A 16296-nucleotide genomic window follows, 5' to 3' on the forward strand; every position below is an offset into this window, starting at 1 on the left:
GGTGGAGGCTGCTTTTCCAATGCAGCTGCTGAGCTCGGCATCGAGTAACATGTTGTTGGTGATGGTTGAGGGGGCTTGTTTGGTACCCTGTCCCATTCATTTGGTTTTCTTTAGGCTGATGGTCAGGCTGAAGACCTGGCATGCTTGGGTGAACCGGTCCACAAGGGTTTGTTGTTGCTCCTGGGTGTGTGCCACTACTGCTGCATCGTCTGCAAACAGCATGTCCCAGATGAGTAGTTCTACTACTACTACTACTACTACTACTACTACTACTACTACTACTACTACTACTACTACTACTACTACTACATTGTAAGTGATGAGTGGCAGCAGGCTCTGAGAAACAGCAGGCTCTGAACACAGCCTCCGCCCAGCACTCTGCAGGGTGTGATTGACAGGTGATGGGTCCTGCACTGAAAACAACATAATCATGCTGTATGCTGTCTTTATTTCTCTCTCGCATGTTCTTCTGTCTGTCCAACTGTCTGTTTTCATGTTCTCTCAGAGTCAGTGTCTGAAATCTCTCCGGGAAGAACCATGTCTCTCTCTCTCTATACAGTAACCTCATCACATCATCCCCACCTCTTTCCCTGCATGCCACCAAACACAGTGACTTGGGATCTGCAGAAGCCTTGGAGGGAGCAGCCCAGGGTGGTGTGGGGGAGACGGGGGAGAGCAGCTGTGATCGGCTCTGCAACTCATGAAAAGCATTCAGCTCTGATCCACTTCCTGTAAGGAATCATTAGCAGCAGAAAACGCAGCTGTGACGCACCGGTTCGCAGCTCAAACGCGACCGTCACTCCCCCCCCAGAGGAGGAGAGAGAAGAGACGCTCTAGCTCTCCTCCACACTGTCAAAACCTTTTTAATACTTATGTTCATTTACTTCATTCCTTAACGAGTTGAGCCAAACGAGCGCTGACAGCGCTTCTACTATCTGGGCCCTCTTGTCACTGTCACCGTGACAACACCCTCCAGAGCGCTCCAGCAACATGTCTAAAAGAGCATGTTATGTTTGTCATGTTTAACTAGCAGGCCACCGTGGGTGAGAGCAGCTCTCCTCAACTCAGCACTCGCTGGCCCCGGCTCACACTTTCAAAACATTCCTCTGTATTTTTCTCTAAAGTCGATCGTGAGTTTTGAGAGTCTTCGCGTAGGAGATGAAAGGCCTGTTGTCAAGCTGTCGGTTTTGGCGCTTGACACGAACTCCACGGTGCTTTTCATTAAAAGTTGAAGAGGTGACATGAGGGGCCATGTTGTGATGTCATGGCAGACAGCACTTTTTTCTTAGTTTCCAGTGTCATCCATCCTGCTGCCTGACCTGCTAATGCTTTCTCTGACAGATAGGGGACAGGCTGGATGTGCATCACAAAGACTCAGCCCACCTCTTAAAGACACATTATTAACTCAGGCACAGCTGGCACAATTTACACTGTAGATGTTGTAGTTTAGCAGGTTAAGCATTAAGTAAAGCTATTTAAATACTTATAATAATAATAATAATAATAATAATATGCCATTTAGCAGACGCTTTTATCCAAAGCGACTTACAGTCATGCGTGCATACATTTTTTTTTGTGTATGGGTGGTCCCGGGGATCGAACCCACTACCTTGGCGTTACAAGCTCTTGTCAATTATTACCCTATTCAATGACTGGATCAAGTGTTGATCTATATCTTAGACAACTATGAGGCCTGGCTGCTCCCCTCTTGGAACATGGATCCCCACCACTGCTGTAGATCAAAGTAGAGCATAAGAACCACTATCCCAGAAACTCCCACTCAACTGTATGATAGAAGCAAAAGAACATGCTGCACAGATAGGGCCAGAAAAAAAACCTGTCCCTAGTTATGTAACTGTGAGGATGTGTTATAATGTTGATCCTTGTGCCTTGTGAGCCTCCACAATGTTACGTTGAGAAGATGCTAGCTAAGAAATTAGCTTTGATTATGCTAACGTGGTTGTCAGTCATCGCTTATTACAGTAACAAGGAACGGAGAGTTTTTCCTGGTAATGTCAAGTGTTCAGGAAAAACACCTGGCCCTATGTAAGGGCTTGTGATAGGCTATGCTTGTGTTTACCTGCACTCGACAAGGATGGCTCCTGGTAAAATTCATCAATTTTGCAAACACAAATTGCATTGAACTTTTCAAACCCCAGCCAAACTATGATTGTGAAACACTAATGAACAATTTCTCTCAGTGAAATAATTTGTTTCTCATCATTTGCGTGAGCATTTTCCAAGTCTCTCTCTCGGGTTTCTGTTGAAATTAAAGATTTTTCTTTATTATCTCAGTTTTTCATGTAATGTCCTCTGTTTTTACTTAGTTTTGTTGAAATTCAAGGTTGCGCGAACCCGTCTGAGGGTCCCCAAGGTAAACATGAGTTTTACAGAGTGCTATCATTGAACCATGGAATACTACATTCTTAACTCTAGACTCCAAATCCCAATGCACTCTAAGCTTTAGTTCCTCCACTTAGCTGTTTCCCTCCCTCTTCATTTTCTATTAACTTTTCAGAAACCTAAACTGAGGCCTCTTGAGCAGTAATTTGAATAGACAGGGGATAACTGTCACACATGAAATAGTTATTATAATAATACATTTGCCAACTCCCTCCCGTCTACATTACAAGTTGCCGACCAGATCGGCAGGGGACTAAAGAAATGGATGTGCCTAACAGAGGATCCGAATAGCAAACGTGAAGTGGCTTTGAAGTCCCTGGTCTTAATTTGAGTCAGTCTAACTAATAACATTTGTCAGGCTCCACTATGCCCATGGGTCATTCACCAGGCTGTGTAGAGAAGAATACCACAAGAAAAAGAATGAGTAAGAAAAATGTAAAGCTATAAGGGGTAAGGGGTTCAGTAATTGAAAGGGATTTCAGTGTCTGTTACGACTTCCTCCGAAGCTGCTTCCCCTCCTTGTTCGGGCAGGCTTCGGGCGTTCGTCGTCACCGGCCTTCTAGCCACTGCTGCTCCATATCTCATCATTCCATTTGTTTTGTCTTGTCTATTACACACACCTGGTTCATATCCCCTCATTAGTATGTGTATAATAAGTGTTCCCTCTGCCCCCTTGTCCTTGTGGGTGATTGTTTAATGTGAGGAGCGTGTAGCTCAGTTAAGCTCTGTGTATTTTCTATTGCCGGGGTATATTTTCCCCGTGTGCCTGTTTTGTTTCTGTGCGCCTGTTTTGCACACTGGACTGTTTCACGCTATTCTGCGTAACTCTGTATTCCTGAATAAATTCTGTGATTTACCCTCTTGCGCCTGACTCCTTCAAATCACCCATCACAGTGTCTTTATATTTTTTATTGAATTACAGTCAATTATGAAACAAGAAACTATACCTTTGGGGAGAGCCGAGTTTCTGTACATACTCCACACCAAAATGTAACCAACCCATGCTAATATACAGTAAGTGTCTATATTTGTGTTTTCTGTGCTTGTCTGTGATTTGTTAATGTACATAATTCAGAATTGCGCGCTACAAAAGATACGATTATGCTAAATCAGTAGGGAAATGAATGTAAATTGATGTTTTGCTATGAATCATAGGGTTTTTACAACCCCATATGTCAGTGCTCAACAACAATAAAAAAAATTACACTTTAGATGTACCAACTTAAACCGCACGGACACAGGCACACACACACACACGCACACACCTGGTTTGGTTTTGGGGATTGTTACACTGTTATAGTTAATGAAAATACCAGTTGTATGGGTCAGTGTGTATGTTCTGTATGTGTCTGTGTGTGCCATTGTGTGTGGTGTGCACTTTTTCTCTTCTAACTCTAAAGTTTCCAATTTGTCTGTGAGAATCCATGCTTAAGTACAGCTTACACTTGTGCGATGACTTGCTGGACCAACCATTTATGGAGAAAATGAACTCTTCCCCTGAATAGAGGCTCCTGCTAATGCCTTTATGTCTCCACTTATCTGCAAAGTTCCTCCACGGATTACCCCTAATCCCCTACCAGCTCAACCACAATGGTTCCATTAAATAACACAGCATATTGTAGCAAAAAATGTGTTTGTCACATAATAAAACTGCTGAAGATACGCCAGGAGAGCAATGAGGAACACCCAAAGTGAGGGAAGTACATTTAGCTTAGCTCAGCCTAATAACACACTGGCTGGTCTTGTAGTGGAGCCAGCAGCTTATTAGAAGAGAAAGGGCTTTTTATTCCCATCCATTCTCTAACGCCTTAATAAAGATGAATCAAGATTAACTGGACAAAAGGGGAAATTGGGTATTTGCTGAAAATACGCAGTGTTCAAAAAATGATATGAATAAGAAAATGTGCTGTGCATGTAGTATTTGTAAAATCCCAGATGCCGACACTAAGAAGGAGGAAGGGGGTATCCTGATAGTAAAGATGTAAGCCTACTTGTGCAGAAGGAAGGAAAGTGGTAAATACATAGTCTATTGATATACAGTAAATGCCTACACAACCAGGTTAACAATCAGGTGATTGCCAGAACACATTTCTTTGATTTGTTTCTGTTCACCATATCAGAATTGTGTGCTGCTGGAATGTTCTTCTTAATGAGCTCAAATTGTATTTATCATTTTTCTCATGTTCTGAGCCCAGTCCTTTTGCTTTGATTTATAGAGCAATTAATGTTTCCATATGCCACTTAACTCATATAAAAACAGTGGCGCCCCCGCTCGCCTGCCGCGCTGTTATTTCCACGCTAACAAATCAAATAAGAATCAAATCAATATATTTAAATGTGCACTTCATCCCGTTATGCCAGCAATTAATTCATAGCAGAAAACAAAGGCGCCTGCATTATTCATATAGTAATGTTGATGCTGCAGTGTAAAGTAACTCTCATGCACCAGCCCTCTTTCTCCCAGCACTTTGAGAGCATATGTTATCCAAGAGCTGAATTGGTAATTAAGGATAGTGGGGCTTTTTGAAGGCATTGTTTGACTGATATTTTGTTGTTGTTTTAGACATTTATGCAGCACTTGCAAAAAGGAAATAAAACTGTCGCCTTGTGAGTGCTTGCCAATGGAGGATGAGGGGGAGGGTATGGTATTATCAGGTGGAGGGTGGGTGTGGAGCGGTGGTGATGGGTGTGGTGATGGAGGTGGTGATTGTTGGAGCAACAGTTACTGCAGCTCCAGAGAGCCTCCGGCCCATCCTCTCACAATCTCCACGATCATCAGAATTCTGATGGCGTTCCCGTGCATCATGATTCACACCCTCAGTGGAATTCAGGTTCACCTCCATTCTCCGGTCTGTTCTAGATTCGGTGTTTATTATGGCTAGTTAAACGCTGTTGTAGTGTGACAGAGAGATTAAGCATGGTAACAGAAGTTCAAAGCCTTCACCATGGCGAGGGAGAGTGCAGCGGATGGACTTCCCAGTGCCTGTCTGGATCTCCCAGTCCTTTTCTTCTTCTCCTCCCTCTATCTATTGATTTTGACTCGGGGAGGATTTGGGATAATCATCTCGCCACTTTGCTCCTGTATGAGATGGATATGTGTAATTAGGACCTGCTGAGTTTTCAGAGTAGACACGCGCGTACACGCACACACACGCAGAGATAATCCCCATAGCAAACAAACAGCAGAATATCAATTAGCGTGGCTCAGAATATCTGCAATCACAAGAGAGAGATGGGTGTTAATGAGTCTCTCTCAAGCTCTCTGCATCAGTGCGGAGTTAACATTACATTTTAGACCACTTTATTCTCTTTCGCTTGGTGGGGGAGATGGCCTCAGCTCTGATTCAGCTCTGACAGCTCCTTCATCTCTCAAGGTTGTAGTAATTATTTGAGTGAGAGTCTCATTCTGCAGGCCTACAGTACCTTTCCCTGTCTCTGTCCCCCACACTGATGTCAGAGGATAGAGGATCCCACTGGTGTGTGTCTCAGATGCTTCAAATTCTCCCAATTACCCATGGAGAGAAAGGAGGTGGAGAGAGAGAGGAGGTGGAGAGAGAGGAGATGGAGAGAGAGGAAATGGATGGAGAGAGAGGAGATGGAGAGAGAGGAAATGGATGAAGCGAGAGGAGATGGAGAGAGAGGAAATGGATGGAGAGAGAGAAATGGATGGAGAGAGAGGAGATGGAGAGAAATTAGTAATTCCACTGTATTTCTGGACTGTAAATGAGATGAGAATCACCTGGAGTGAAGGTGTCCCTGTAGGAAGGCTGTGCTACCTTAGGTGCTCTCCTCCTTGTCATTTCTTTGAATATTACATATTTATAGTCTAATGATCTGCTCCTTTGGAGACCATTTTTTTAAAGGAGTAGCATGGGAAGTTTACAGGGCTGTTGCTGCTAAAGGAAAAACCATCAACATCATCAACACTTGAATCATGTGTTGTCATCATTTATTGTAGTTAGACAATACAATTGACCATTTTGCCAAAAACAGATTGCTGCAATACTGTTATTTGAAAAAAAAATGGGTTTACATGATTTATACGAATCTCACTGTGGACCCCACATTCCGAATGATCCAGTTCAACCCCTCCCCACCACCACCCTCAACTCACTGTGGACCCCACATGCACTGATGTTCAAGCTCAACCCCTCCCCACCACCACCCTCAAGCCTGTTTCTCTCTATCTTTCTCCTCCCCCCCTGCTCCCTGACCTTTCCTGGTTCAGTGAAAAGAGACAAACGGACCGCAGGTACCAGTTTCCCTCTGAAGCTGGTAAACAGGGGAGACTGTGTCAGTGATGGGGGGATGGACAGATGCATGCTGAGAGTCTCTGTAGGCCCATGCTGCGTGGCATACTCAGGGCTTTGTCTTTAAGGTAGGAGAAGGGTGGTGAGGGGTGTTAGGGATACTCTGCAGGGTCTCTCTCTCCTCATGTCTTGTTATTGTTCTTTCACCTCCCTTCTTCCAACCATCTTACACACACACACACACAAACACACACACACACACACACTTACCCTTGAGCCACATCCCATTCCCTGTCACAATGAGAGAGAGAGCACTTCCAGTGGAAGTAGTGAGATTGCATTGGGCATCAGCCTAAAGACTGTCTCTCACAGGAATCTAATTTAGCAACTGGTGGAGAGCTACTGTTTATTCATGACTGCGAGCAAACACAGCCCTCAGCTGCATCAAATCACCTGCCAAAAACACTAACCACCAAACAAAACAAAACCAAGCAGAAACCAAGCACTGAGTCCTTCCCCCTACTGTACCATATGTGGCAGACTGGGGGTACTGCGTTCCCTCACAGATATTCCAAGGGTTCCTGTCAGTTTTAAAAAATGTGGCGGTATGGCACGCGCCCTTCACTTTGCCCCCTGAGTCTCTAATGGAGTGTTGCTATCCAATCCACCAGGAACTGGGAACGTTCTCTCTGCGACAGTAGAGTGCCCTGTCAGTGGACCTAATCTCTGTCTTTCGCCTCTTCGCCCGCCCCCTCTCACCCATTCTCTCCGTCTGTTCCTGGTGTTCTCTGGCTTACAGAGGGCAGGGCACGGCGTCGCACAGGGAGGATCGGAGCAATCACTGTTCATCACCTCCTTCGCACCTCACTGCCCTGCCAAGAACAGCACTCTCAGACACAGCCCCGAAACTTGGCACTTCATCCTTTGGAGTTCCCCAAACTGTTAGCATGGTAACAATGAAGAAAACAAAACTCTCAGCTCAAATGTCACCAAACCCCCAAACTGTTTGTATACAAAACCTGGGTCCCTAAGACTCAGCCCATTGACACCAAAGCTTTAAACTGTTCGCATGACATCAGCCAGGCCCTTAAGTCTCAGAGTATCGACTCAAAGGCCCCAAACTCTTAGCATACAGATAATAAGGACCCAGACTCCCAGCATAATCGCCCCAAATTGTCAGCATGTCAACAGCTGGGCCCCGAGCCCTCTCAACACAATGAGATTGATTGTTAGACTGACAGCATATCAATAGTCCAATAGAGCCCTGTACTATTAGCCTAGCAGCATTCTGATTCACATCCCCTAATTGTTAGCTTATCGACATTGCTTTTCCAGAACCTTCCCACCTGTATCCTCTTGTCCATCTCCCTCTTCGATGTCTTACTTAGAAAATAGACGTCCCTATAGGCACTACTTGAAGGTTGACTCACAACCCAGCAAAGACATACTTTTTTTAACAAAGATAAAGCATGCAAAGGGAAAGTGTCATATATCACACTACTATGGGGATGTTGTCAGAGCATTGTACAAACTGAGGTTGAACATTTGTTCAACAGTTTTTAGTTTTAAAAAACTGCAATAAAGATCTAGCAACATAGACCACCTATCTTATCTACTTTAATGCAACCAGGCCTGTGATACCGTTTATGTTCCAAGAATGTTTTGTAGCCACTACGGAAACATCAAGGGAACATTCTGAGACACCGAAAGATATGTTGGGAACAAGCTGTGGGATCCATGTGACAGCTGCTGTTGGTGCAGTTAAGAGAATTAGCAATGTAATTCAAAGCACAAGACATCCCAGCCTCATGCAAAATACGTGTCTCATTAAGGAGGCTCAGATACCAAATTGACCTTACTTCTCTTCTAAGGAAATGCTAGCACTTCAGTATATACTGTAGCTCAGAGACAAGTCACTGTAGATGTAAGCCCTCATCCACATCCTCATCTGGCGCTAACACTCCAAACACTCATAACCCCTACTGGGGCATGGGATTTAGGAGAAGGAAGTAAATGGTGGATGAGAGGATGGAGGGGTAGAAATGAGGGAGACGCTCGAGCGCTTGGCACACACTTCACTTACAATCTGCCCCATATCAGTAATTAATTATGATGAGCAAGCGGCATGATTTGATCAGCTGTGACAAAACCTCTGTCTGGGAATTAGCAAGGTTTTATCAGCCTCCATTAATGCGTTGTCAGGAGCTTCTAATGGGCCGCTGAATATATTATTCATCCACGTTTGGATAAGCAGTGAGGACTGCTTCTGTGATCTGTGGCTACAGTGTGCTAGATCTGATCTGATCGTCCCACCAGATAGCTGTCATGGCCCAAGGAGGGAAAATTCCCCAAAACATTTGCTAAGATTCCCATTATGTTGTAATTAAGGTTTAATCTAACATTACGATGAAATATCCTTGGAAAGTTCTCCTAACATTCATTAAAATGTTGTGCACAACATCTGTAAAGACCAACACAGAACATTCCCCAAAAGTTCACATTAGGTTTCCAGTTAATGTATAAAAAAAATGACCAGCGATGATTGTCCAGCAAACCTTGTTTTCCCAGAACAATCGTTAGGTTGCGGCAAATGTTCTCATAACACAAAAACTGTCAAGTTGTGCTGATGATTATACAATGTTTGTATGTAGAAAACATTTGCCTGATGATGCAAGAATGTTCCCAGAACACATTTAGTCTGTTCTTTAAAGGATCCCATAATGTTTAATTGTGTTGTGGGAACAGTCTGGTAGGAACATTGTGGGGACATCACAAAAGATATGTTCCCAAAACACAAAAACTGTCCAGTTGTGCGGATGATTCTACAATGTAAATTTTAGGGTACAAAAAACATTCAGTTGATGTCAAAAGAACGTTCCCAGAACACATTTTGTCTGTTCATTATAGGTTTCCAGAATGCTTCTTTAGGTTGTGGGATCATTGTGGGGTTATGACAAGAGATAGGTTCCCAAAACACAAAAACTGTCCAGTTGTGCTGACATTCAGATAATGTTTATATTAGGGTGCAAAAAAATTCCTTTGATGTTGCAATAAAGTTGACAGAACAGCCTTTCTTAGTTCTTTAAAGATTCCCAGAACATGTAATTAGGTTGTGGGAACAGTGTGGATACATTACAAGAGATATGTTCCCAAAACACAAAATATGCTCACTTGTGATGACATTCATACAATGTTCAAGTTAGGTTACACAGGATGTTGCAAGAATATTCTTCTGATATTCACGAAGGTTGCACAGAACATTCCCACAATGTTGCATAATGTTACACAATTTCCAAATAAGTCAGATTTTTATGACATTCATAGCACATTTGTTTTAGGCTTAACATAATATTGCACTGATGTTCGCGCCATATACATTTCATGTCTTGGAGTTCCTCAGAACATTTCAAGAACATTTAGAACATTTCTATTCTTAAGTTTTACCTAATATTACCACAACATTCTCAGTATGCAAACGTATAGCTCCTTAAAGCATAAGAAAGCCGATTGGAATACATCCCCTTTATGTTCCTCTCCAGATTGAATGTCATTCGCATTTGAGGACTGTATTGTAGGCCCACCCTTCTGAAAATAAACAGCATAGACCAGCATATATTACAAGCTGGTCCATGCTGGTCTATGCTGGTCAGTGCTGGTCGGATGCTGGTCAAGCTGATCTGACGAGCATGGTCTAACTGGTCGAGCTGGTCTGACCAGCATGGTCTAACTGGTTTTACTGGACAACCAGCATGGTCTAGCTGGTTATGTTGGCAGACCAACCTTTGTTGTGTTTTCGCTGGTGACTAGCCTTTGTTGTGTTTTCATTGGTGACCAGCATTCATTGTGTTTTTGCTGGTGATCAGCCTTCGCTATGTTTTGGACACTGGTGACCAGCATAAGCTAAAGAAAAACCAGCAACAAGTCACATTATGCTGGCTTGCAAAGTGACGTTTAATTCCTATTGGAATCCAGCCAATGTGGATTCCCACAATCGGCATTCAGAATGATTGCCAGGGTTCGAAGTATGAATGAATGAGATGACCTAAACCATCTAAACTGGAACAACCATTTCAGTAATGGGTGCAATAAGTCTAAAAAACAGAATGGATTAGTTTAGATTTTTTATTTATCTTTGTGCAAGATACATTAATTGATTAATTAATCAATCAATATACATGCAAAAACACGGATATTGAAAGAAACAGTTTTGTGTTTATTTGATGTGTTTTTATTTTTAAGAAATGGTTTTATAATTTGTGAGCCATAACTTTTATTTAATTATTGGAGTCCTCCAGGTTTATGCATTAATATGCACTGAAATGTGTTGGTACCACTAGGTGGAGCCTGCAGATTTGTTGGTTGTTGGCCTTTACGCTCATTCTTATGAAGCCAAGATCAACTATATAAAGAATGATGGAAATAAACTTTTGAGTATTTTAAATTAAATTATGGGCAGAAAGACAAATTCAACTCCATCTTTCATCGAATCAGATGGCTTATTCATCACATAACCATTTGATGTTGTCAATAATTTTAATGATTACTTAATTGGCAAAGTGGGCAAACTTAGGCAGGAAATGCCAACAATGAACAGTGAGCCATCGTATTCATGCATAAAAAAACGAATAATGAAAGAAAAGCATTGCAAGTTTGAATATTGTCAAGTTAGTGTTGGAGAGGTGGAGAAAGTCTCGTTATCTATCAATAATGACAAACCTGCTGACATTGACAAGGATGGTAGCTGAATCTATAGCCACTCTATCTGTCATATCTTAATCTGAGCCTAGACGAAAGTCATTGTCCTCAGGCCTGGAGGGAAGCCAAAGTAATTTCGCTACCCAAGAGTGGTAAAACGGCCTTTACTGGTTCTAACAGCAGACCAATCAGCTTGCTGCAAGCTCTTAGCAAACTGTTGGAATAAATTGTCTTCGACCAAATACAATGCTATTTCTCTGTAATCAAATTAACAACAGACTTTCAGCATGCTTATTGAGAAGGGTACTCAACATGTATTGCACTGACACAAATGACTGATGATTGGTTGAAATAAATGGATAATAAGAAGATTGTGGGAGCTGTACTGTTAGATTTCAGTGCAGCCTTCTATATTATTGACCATAACCTGTTGTTGAGAACTTACACTACCAGTCAAAAGTTTTAGAACACCTACTCATTCAAGGGTTTTTCTTTATTTTTACTATTTTCTACATTGTAGAATAACAGCGAAGACATCAAAACTATGAAATAACACATAGTAACCAATAAAGTGTTAAACAAATCAAATTATATTTTATATTTGAGATTCTTCAAATACCCACCCTTTGCCTTGACGACAGCTTTGCAAACTCTTGGAATTCTCTCAACCAACTTCATGAGGTCGTCACCTGGAATGCATTTCAATTAACAGGTGTGCCTTGTTAAAAGTTAATTTGTGGAATTTCTTTCCTTCTTAATGCGTTTGAGCCAATCAGTTGTGTTGTGACAAGGTAGGGTTGGTATACAGAAGATAGCCCTACTTGGTAAAAGACCAAGTCAATATTATGGCAAGAACATCTCAAATAAGCAAAGAGAAACGACAGTCAATCATTACTTTAAGCCATGAAGGTCAGTCAATACGGAACATTTCAAACGCAGTCGCAAAAACCATCAAGCGCTGTGATGAAACTGGCTCTCATGAAGACCGCCACAGGAATGGAAGACCTAGAGTTACCTCTGCTGCAGAGGATAAGTTCATTAGAGTTACCAGCCTCAGAAATTGCAGCCCAAATAAATGCTTCACAGAGTTCAAGTAACAGACACATCTCAACATCAACTGTTCAGTAGAGACTGTGTGAATCAGGCCTTCATGGTCGAATTGCTTCAAAGAAACCACCACTAAAGGACACCAATGAGAAGAAGAGATTGCTTGACCCAAGAAACACGAGCAATGGACATTAGACCGGTGGAAATGTGTATTTTGGACTGGAGAACCAAATATGAGACTTTTGGTTCCAATCGCCATGTCTTTGTTAGACGAGTGTGGGTGAACGGATGATCTCCGCATGTGTATTTCCCACCGTAAAGCATGGAGGAGGAGGTGTTATGGTGTGGGGGTGCTTTGCTGGTGACACTGTCTGTGATTTATTTAGGCACACTTAACCAGCATGGCTACCACAGCATTCTGCAGCGATACGCCATCCCATCACACCTCCAGGCTGTGTAAGGGCTATTTTACCAAGAAGGAGAGTGATGGAATGCTGCATCAGATGACCTGGCCTCCACAATCCCCTGACCTCAACCAAATTGAGATGGTTTGGGATGAGCCGGACGGCAGAGTGAAGGAAAAGCAGGCAACCAGTGCTCAGCATATGTGGGAACTCCTTCAAGACTGTTGGAAAAGCATTCCAGATGAAGCCAGCTGCAGCTTAACTAGGTCTTTCCTTGCAGCACTCTTATCTTATCGTGTGGTCGAGTGCTGCAAGGAAAGACCTAGTTAAGCTGCAGCTGGCCAAGAACAGAGCGGCACGTCTTGCTCTTCATTGTAATCAGAGAGCTGATATAAATACTATGCATGCCAGTCTCTCTTGGCTAAGAGTTGAGGAGAGACTGACTGCATCACTTCGTCTTTTTATAAGAAAATCCCAAATTGTTTGCATATTCAACTTACACACTGCTCTGACACACACACTTACCTCACCAGACATGCCACAAGGGGTGTTTTCACAGTCCCCAAATCCAGAACAAATTCAAGAAAGCGTACAGTATTATATAGAGCCATTATTGCACGGAACTCCTTTCCATCTCATATTGTTTAAATGAACAGCAAACCCAGCTTCAAAAAGTAGATAAAACAACACCTAACGGCACAACGCCTCTCCCCTATTTGACCTAGATAGTTTGTGTATATGTACTGATATGTCCTTCTGCACACCACTATTGTACTGCTCTGTTATTTGTCTGTTTGTGGCCCGCCTGTTAGCTTGCACGATTCTTGCCATTCTCCTTCGACCTCTCTCATCAACTAACTGTTTTTGCCCACAGGACTGCCGCTGACTGGATGTTTTTTGTTTGTTGCACCATTCTCAGTAAACCCTAGTCACTGTTGTGCGTGAAAACGCCGAGGAGTCCAGCCGTTTCTGAGATACTGGAAACGGCACACCTGGCACTGGCGATCATAACATGCTCAAGTCGCTCAGGTCACTTGTTTTGCCCATTCTAACGTTCAATCGAACAGTAACTGAATGCCTTGATGCCTGCTTTATATAGCAAGCTACAGCCACTTCACTCTCTGTCTGTAGGAGCAAACCATGTTTGTGAACGGGGTGGTGTACCTAATAAACTGAGTCTAGATAACAAAGTAAATCACTAAAGAACACATTTATGAAGTTAGAGATCAGTATTTTGGCCTGTTCAACATGGATTATTCAATAGGACATCTGAACATCATTAAATCACATTCATATGTTTTTACTCTCTAGATGTCGACGATCTGCACATGTGGGGTTTGAACCTGCAATGTTTGGTTTACAAGTCAAGACTTTTATCCTATGCGCTAACTGGCCAGCTCACTTACAACTTATATTTTCAGTATATAGCCATGGCAGTATGGTCAATCAGGAATTCCATGCTTCCGTTTCAACCTTCTTAGATATAACTAACCCAGGGATATACTGGTACAGTGCCTTCAGAAAATATTCACACCCTTTGACTTTTTCCACATTTTGTTGTGTTACAGTCTGAATTTAAAATTGATTAAATTGAGATTTTGTGTCACTGGCCGCAATACCCCATAATGTCAAAGGGGAATTGTGTTTTTAATAAAAAATGAAAAGCTGAAATGTCTTGAGTCAATAAGGATTCAACCCGTTTGTTATGGCAAGCCTAAATAAGTTCAACATTGTGTGAAAATATACTGTTCAACTTAAAAAATGCATGCAATATCATTCCTACTTTGAGACGTTTGATATGGTTCCCCGTCTTATTTTTTATTATCTGAAAAGCTAAAGTGGTCCTAGATCAGCACTCATAGTCTTGGATACCTTGTAAATATGGGCCCAGAAGTATGCTGCATATAAAGATGGGTGAAGTGATGGTCAATAACCCAGTTACCAGTATTTCCCTGGGTTAGTTATGTCTAAGAATGATTGAAAGGAAGCATGGAATTCCTGATTGACCATACTGCCATGGCTATACCCTGGTGGCACAGAGAATAAAAGACCTGGCTTGGGAACCAAACATTGCAGATTTAAACCCCATGTGTGCTAATTGTCAACATATGCAGTGTAAAAAATATGTTTCTGTTTGTATGATTAAATGCTGTTCAAATGTCCTATGAATGATATAATGTGCAGATTGTCAACATATGAAGTGTAAAAAAAAAGGCATGGGTCTCTATATCACCTTCAAATGTGAATTGTCATTACATTTAGAGAGAATTATAATGGGGATGTATTTCAATCTGCCTTCTTATGTTTTAAGGAGCTACAAATTTGCATGATAAGAATGTTGTGGTAATATTAGGTCAAACTTAAATATAACATTTTCTAAATGTGACTCGTTTCAGGAAACTAGCTAACTTTGGCTGGCTGGCTCGCTAGCTAACGTTACATGTATGATGTTATTATTCGTATCTCAGAGCCGTTTGCTTGGCTAGTTAGAGCCTAAAGTTAGCTAGCTTGAACCTGGTTGGTTAGCTACCAGCAGATTCATGCAGTATAGTAATGTCATGAGTTGGCACTATGGTTAATTGTTTAACTAGCTAACGTTAGCTGGCTGGCTTGCTAGCTAACATTATGTGATGTGTATGATCTTACATGTTGTTTACCCAGCTAGGTTCATTGTTTACCTAGCTAGCTAGCTACATGTCAACAAAAGACTCCACTATGCAAGTAACCATTTCGGGTGCATTCGTAAATTCAGTCTGAGTATGCCAGAGCGCAGAATAACTGATGAATTTACAAACGCACAACACCCGTTGAATATGGCCGGTGTCAGTAAATGTCGGCAAAAAAGCGTAATTACATTGTTGTCAGCAGAGCTGGTTAGACTGTTTTCATGTCATCCAGAGGTAAACAATGAACCATAATCCCAATTTTGTGTCTGAAAGTAAATAGCAAGCTAGCCAATGTTAGCCAGTTAGCTTGGGTGCTTGACTGCCGTTATGAGGTCAGAACGCTCGGATCAACCCTACTCATCGGCCAGAGTGTCAAGTGTGCACTCTGAACGCTCCGAGAGCAAAACGAGATGGGTGGGGCTAAAGCTTAAGAGGGTGTGAACGATGCTGAATGGGTGTAGACAAAGAAGAGCTCTTCATTAGGTACCAAAACATTAATAGTCTATTTTCTCAAAAGTGAGATCAAAGTTTATCAACTTTCAAAGCAGAATTACTTTCCCATTGTTCCCTTAAATGCAGTGTATGATATACCGTTTTGTAGCTCTGTGTCTCTGCTTTTATCCAATGTAAAAAACACAATTTCAAATTTTGCTACATAAGACCGAATTAAGGCGGTCGGTCACAAAAGTTATTGAAATGTTCTGAGGACCTTCAAGACAAGGTCAAATGTATATTGCGTGAAAATCAATGGAATATTATGTTAAACCTAAAACAAATATGCTATAAAAACGGACTTATTTGGTAATTGTGGAACATTCCGCAACATTGTGG

Source organism: Coregonus lavaretus, assembly GCF_964263955.1.
Source record: "Coregonus lavaretus genome assembly, chromosome: 20".
Taxonomy (NCBI): domain Eukaryota; kingdom Metazoa; phylum Chordata; class Actinopteri; order Salmoniformes; family Salmonidae; genus Coregonus; species Coregonus lavaretus.